A 6,261-nucleotide genomic window follows, 5' to 3' on the forward strand; every position below is an offset into this window, starting at 1 on the left:
TCTATCTTTCTTTTAAGGATTGTTTTTCTCCTTTTTTAGAATCTAACTTATTTTTGTTTTATTTTGCAGGTCCTTAACTTAGGAGCTTCGAATTTGGTAATTTCTTTCCAACTCTCTCTTTCTTTCTAGATTTTCTTTTCCTTTCTTAGGATTAGGTTTTTAATTGAGGGCTGCGAGTGTTTTCATGCCCAAGTGGGCCCGTGACGACACTCGACGTCTCTTGACTGAAGGAGGATTGGTTGAGGGGTTGACTATCCATCGCAGGACTAGACACCGCTCGAAATCCCCTGAGTTAACTGAAGTTATGGCTGAAGACCAACCTCCTCTACTTCCACCCAGGGTGGAGGATACCCAAGATGAAAATGAGGTGCAACAAGCACCCCCGCCTCGTACTTTACGAGATTATCTACAACCGGCGGGAGTAAGTATGCCCTCATACATGATTTTTCCTGAAAACACAGGACAAATGGACATCAAGCCAGGAGTTATCCAACTCCTTCCCAAATTCCATGGACTTGAATCAGAAAGTCCATATTTACATTTGAAAGAGTTCGATGAGATTATAGCTACATTATGTTTTCCTATTGTATCTGAGGATACAATTAGGCTGAAACTCTTTCCTTTTTCCTTAAAAGAGAAAGCTAAGACGTGGTTACATTCACTGCGTCCTAGATCCATTGGCACATGGAACGACATGCAGAGGGAATTCATAAAAAAATTCTTCCCACATCATAAAACGATTACCCTCAGAAAAGCAATCATGAACTTTGCCCAAAAGGAAGATGAAACATTCTTCCAATGTTGGGAAAGGTTCAAAGATTTGGTCAGTTCATGCCCACAACACGGATTTGAAACGTGGCGCATTACAAATTTTTTCTACGATGGACTGACATCTTCCATGCGCCAAATGGTCGAGACAATGTGTAATGGAGAATTCATTAATAAAGATGTCGACGAGGTATGGGACTACCTCGACAGTTTGGCTGAAAAAACACAATCTTGGGACTATTACCCAAACTCGAACACCATGTCTAGGCCGACTCAATCAAAGGAGAAAGGTGGATTATATCTCTTGAAAGAAGAGGATGATCTCAAGTGTAAAGTGACTACGCTCATAAGGAAAGTTGAGGCCATGGAAGGAAAGAAGGATAAGGTCAATGAAATTGTTTGCGGCATCTGTGATTGCAACATTCACACAACTGAAAACTGTCCTACAATACCTGCCTTTCGAGGAGTGTTGAATGAACAAGCCAATGCCGTAAATAATTATCAAAGACCTTTTACTGGACCTAACTCCAATACATACAATCCTGGCTGGAAAAATCATCCAAACTTTAGTTGGAGGAATGGACAAACGGCTACTCCTCCAGGTTTCTTTAATCAAAATCCAAATCAAGTGAAACCTCAAGAGGAACCGGTTCAAAATCCCATACAAGAGCTGGCTCAAGCAATGCGGGGAATTACAGATTTTATGCAAAAGATAGATTCTCGTATGACGGTTATAGAAAAGGGGATGCTTCCTGCACAACCGCTCCCCAATCCTAAACCGCAGTACGACAATAATGATCCCAGCTCTTCAAATCAGATGGGGCATGCTAAATCCATCACCACTCTTAGGAGTGGAAAGATCATTGATAAAACTCTTCCGGTTAGGCTCGAAAAGCCTCAAGAACCAGAAGAGGACAACAATGATGGATCCATTGATGCCCCACAAAAAGTAGAACCGGAACTTCTAGAGAAGCCAGTTGCTCCATTCCCCCAACGGTTGGTTTCACCAAAACCTCTCTCTAACTCTCAGGATATTCTAAAGGTGTTGAAACAGGTGAAAGTCAACATTCCTCTACTTGATGTCGTTAAACAGATACCTTCATATGCCAAATTCCTAAAAGACTTATGCACGACCAAAAGACGGAAAATTATTCAAAAGAAAATATTCTTGACTGAGAAAGTGAGTGCCATCCTGAAGCAAGACGTGCCACAGAAATTCAAGGATCCCGGTAGCCCAACCATATCATGTGTAATCGGGAACCATCGAATTGATCACGCACTTCTTGACTTAGGAGCGAGCGTCAATCTGATTCCCTACTCGGTATACAAACAATTAGGTTTGGGTGAATTAAAACCCACCCTAACCACACTACAACTTGCTGATCGCTCTGTTAGTGTACCAAGAGGGATAATTGAGGATGTGTTAGTCCAGGTCGATAAATTTTACTACCCTGTAGATTTTATCATCCTGGACACCGAACCCATCAATAACATGAGCACTCAGATTCCCGTCATTCTTGGTCGCTCATTCCTTGCCACATCAAATGCAATTATCAATTGCAGGAATGGTATCATGACTATGTCTTTTGGAAATTTGACATTGGAGTCAAACATTTTTTTCAATAACGGCAGCAACTCAGAGGATGATGACGATTTCCACGACATTAACATGATTGACTCTTTCATGGAAGATACGACACCGCTAACCTTATCCTCCGACCATCTGGAGACGTGCCTGGCCCACTCCCATGATTTTGATGATGACATGATTAGGGAGACGTGTGCCTTGCTTGATACTGCACTGGTACTTGAAGTTAACCGGTGGAGGCCACAATTTGAAGAATTGCCACAAACCGATGTAGTGCCTCTACCGTCTAACCTCAAGCCGCCGAAGCTTGACCTAAAACCTTTGCCCTCTGATTTGAAATATGCCTATTTAGGTCAAGATAAGACATACCCGGTGGTGATCTCTGCCCACCTGGAGAAAGAACAGGAGAGTATGCTTATATCTACTCTCATTGAGCATAAAGGAGTCCTGGGATGGACGATAGCGGACCTCAAGGGAATCGATCCCTCGATTTGTACTCACCGCATATATCTTGAGGATAATGCGAAAACTGCTCGGCAACCACAACGTAGACTAAATCCAAATATGAAGGAAGTGGTTAAGGCCGAGGTTCTTAAACTATTGGATGTGGGTATTATATACCCTATATCTGATAGTCAATGGGTGAGTCCAACTCAAGTGGTCCCTAAGAAGTCCGGAATCACCATTGTAGCCAATGCTAATAATGAACTCGTGCCAACTAGAGTCACTACTGGTTGGAGAATGTGCATTGACTACAGGAAATTGAATACCGTCACGAGGAAAGACCACTTTCCTTTACCATTCATTGATCAGATCCTGAAAAGGTTAGCCGGTCATTCCTATTACAGTTTCCTTGACGGGTATTCGGGCTACAACCAAATAGAGATAGCCCCTGAAGACCAGGAAAAGACTACATTTACATGTCCCTACGGCACTTTTGCCTACCGAAGGATGCCATTCGGACTATGTAATGCCCCTGCCACCTTTCAGCGATGTATGTTGAGTATCTTTTCTGATATGGTGGGGCAATATCTAGAGGTCTTCATGGATGATTTCTCTGTTTACGGTCCATCTTTCAGCAAGTGCTTGGAAAGTCTTAAATGTGTGCTGAAAAGATGTGAAGAAAAGAACTTGGTACTTAATTGGGAGAAGTGCCATTTCATGGTTCAGAAGGGAATTGTCCTTGGGCATATCATCTCATCCAAGGGAATCGAGGTAGATAAGGCAAAAATCGATCTTATCTCTAACCTATCTCCACCCAAGAATATCAGAGACGTGCGATCCTTCTTAGGACATGCAGGATTTTACAGGCGATTCATAAAGGACTTTAGTCTCCTCTCTCGGCCTTTATGTAATCTTCTTCAAAAGGATGCTTCATACGAGTGGACTGAGCAATGCCAGGAAGCTTTCACCAAGCTTAAGGGCACGTTAACCACTGCACCTATCATGCAGCCACCCGACTGGAGCCTTCCTTTTGAGTTTATGTGCGACGCTTCTGATTATGCTCTTGGGGCGGTCCTAGGCCAGAGAAAAGATAAGAGGCCCTACGTCATTCATTACGCAAGTAGAACTTTAAATTCTGCGCAGGTGAACTACTCGACTACGGAAAAGGAACTCTTAGCTGTAGTGTTCGCCTTGGACAAATTTAGGTCCTACTTGATCGGATCCAAGATCATCATCTATACAGATCATGCGGCACTTAAGTATCTTCTTTCGAAGAATGATTCTAAGCCCCGCCTGATACGATGGATCCTTCTACTCCAAGAATTCGATTTGGAAATTAAAGATAAAAAGGGAGTAGAAAACGTTGTGGCCGATCACCTTTCTCGCCTTAATACCGCTGATTCCCTTGAGGCGACCCATATCAATGATATGTTCCCTGATGAACAACTGTTTAGAGTCTCCCATTCACCTTGGTTCGCTGATATTGCTAATTATCTTGCTACAGGTGCCATACCGACACAGTGGACTGCGCAAGATAAGAAGAAATTTTTCACTGAGGTGCGCAACTTTTTCTGGGATGATCCTTATTTATTTAAATATTGCCCAGATCAAATTCTAAGGAGATGTGTACCAGACTACGAACATCAGAGCGTCATCTCCTTCTGTCACTCAGAGGCCTGTGGTGGTCACTTTTCTGCTAAAAAGACCACGGCCAAGATCCTGCAGTGTGGCTTTTACTGGCCCACTATGTTTAGGGACACTCATGAGTTTTGCAAAGCTTGTGAGCGTTGTCAGAAATTGGGAGCATTGTCCCGTCGAAATATGATGCCTTTGAATCTCATCCTTATCATTGAAGCATTTGATTGCTGGGGCATCGATTTCATGGGACCATTCCCCCAATCGTTTGGGAATCTGTATATTTTGCTCGCCGTGGATTATGTCACTAAATGGGTCGAAGCGATTCCGTGTCGAAAGAATGACCATCGCACGGTCATTAAATTCCTAAAAGAAAACATCCTTTCTCGATTCGGAACACCTCGAGCCATCATTAGTGATGGGGGCTCACACTTCTGTAATAAACCATTTGAGAGCTTAATGAAGAAATACGGTATCTCTCATAAGGTGAGCACCCCATACCATCCACAGACAAGTGGGCAAGCCGAGATTTCTAATAGGGAAATTAAACACATTTTGGAGAAAACGGTTAACTCAGATCGTAAGGATTGGTCAATCCGATTGACCGATGCCTTATGGGCATACCGTACTGCATTTAAAACTCCTATTGGAATGTCTCCCTTTAGACTTGTCTATGGAAAGGCTTGTCACTTGCCTGTGGAGCTGGAACATAAAGCGTACTGGGCGATCAAAAATCTTAATTTCAATCTGGACAACGCTGGCTCGCTACGCAAACTTCAATTGAATGAACTTGAAGAAATCCGGAATGATGCATACGATAATTCGAGAATTTACAAGGACAAGATGAAAGCATTTCATGACCAACACATTTTGCGAAAATCATTCACGCCTGGTCAAAAGGTCCTTTTGTACAATTCTCGATTACATCTCTTCCCGGGTAAGCTTCGATCTCGTTGGACCGGCCCTTACATAGTTGTTACTGTTTTTCCTCATGGGGCCGTTGAGATAAGAGATCCCGACAATGGCAAGGAGTTTAAAGTCAATGGACATCGATTGAAACCATTTGTCGAGAAATTTGATTCAGAGGACATGTCCATGCCTCTGACTGATCCTGTTTACCAGGATTAATCTCCTAGTCTGATGGAGGTATAGGTAAGTTTCCTGTTTTCTTAGGATTAGGGTAGTTGCTTTATTTGTCTGGCTGAAGATGGTAAACTTAGCGCTCCTGGGAGGCAACCCAGTTCTTCATTTTATGTCATTTTTTTCATTAGTCAGTTCAATGTTTGTGGGTAACATTACTGCAAACCCTCACGAGACTACAACTCGTCCAGTAGGGGTAACCTAGGGGTTTAAAGGCTTGTTGCATACGCTAAATGCAATCGAGAGTACCTGCGAAAGTGGTGTAGGTAGGATTTCACTTTTGTTATTTTTTATTTTACTTCTGATGGTTTCTCTCTCGTGCTGACCCGATCTTACGTAGATATCTTTGGAAAGCCTTTTGATTCTTTCGTCCAGGTACTATCTTTCCATCACTCCTCTTATATTTTTGTTGTCCCATGTGCATTGCATGCTTATTTCTTTTACATTGAGGACAATGTAGATTTTAGGTTGGGGGTGGGAGATTAGGTTTCCTAATCAGCATTTTTTTTCTTGGTCTTGAGCAAAAATTGTGAAATTTTTTAAAATTTTTCTAGACTTTCTTGTAAATTCGAAGGGATTTTGACGGCCATCTAGGGCACTTGGAATTTCAAGATACGTGATGTTGGTAATTTAAGACGCTTAAATTCAGTATATGTTGGAATTCATAGTTAAGTTTGAATTGTTAA

The 6,261-nt window shown here is 42.3% G+C and overlaps 1 non-coding gene across 1 annotated transcript; it reads right to left on the minus strand.

Moving 5' to 3' along the window:
• Positions 1-742: 742 nt before the first annotated feature.
• On the minus strand, positions 743-849 carry LOC131221783 (small nucleolar RNA R71). Its single transcript, XR_009159589.1, has one exon. It is a non-coding gene; the product is annotated as a small nucleolar RNA R71 (small nucleolar RNA).
• Positions 850-6,261: the final 5,412 nt, after the last annotated feature.

This window comes from Magnolia sinica, chromosome 1, assembly GCF_029962835.1.
Source record: "Magnolia sinica isolate HGM2019 chromosome 1, MsV1, whole genome shotgun sequence".
In the NCBI taxonomy this organism is placed as follows: domain Eukaryota; kingdom Viridiplantae; phylum Streptophyta; class Magnoliopsida; order Magnoliales; family Magnoliaceae; genus Magnolia; species Magnolia sinica.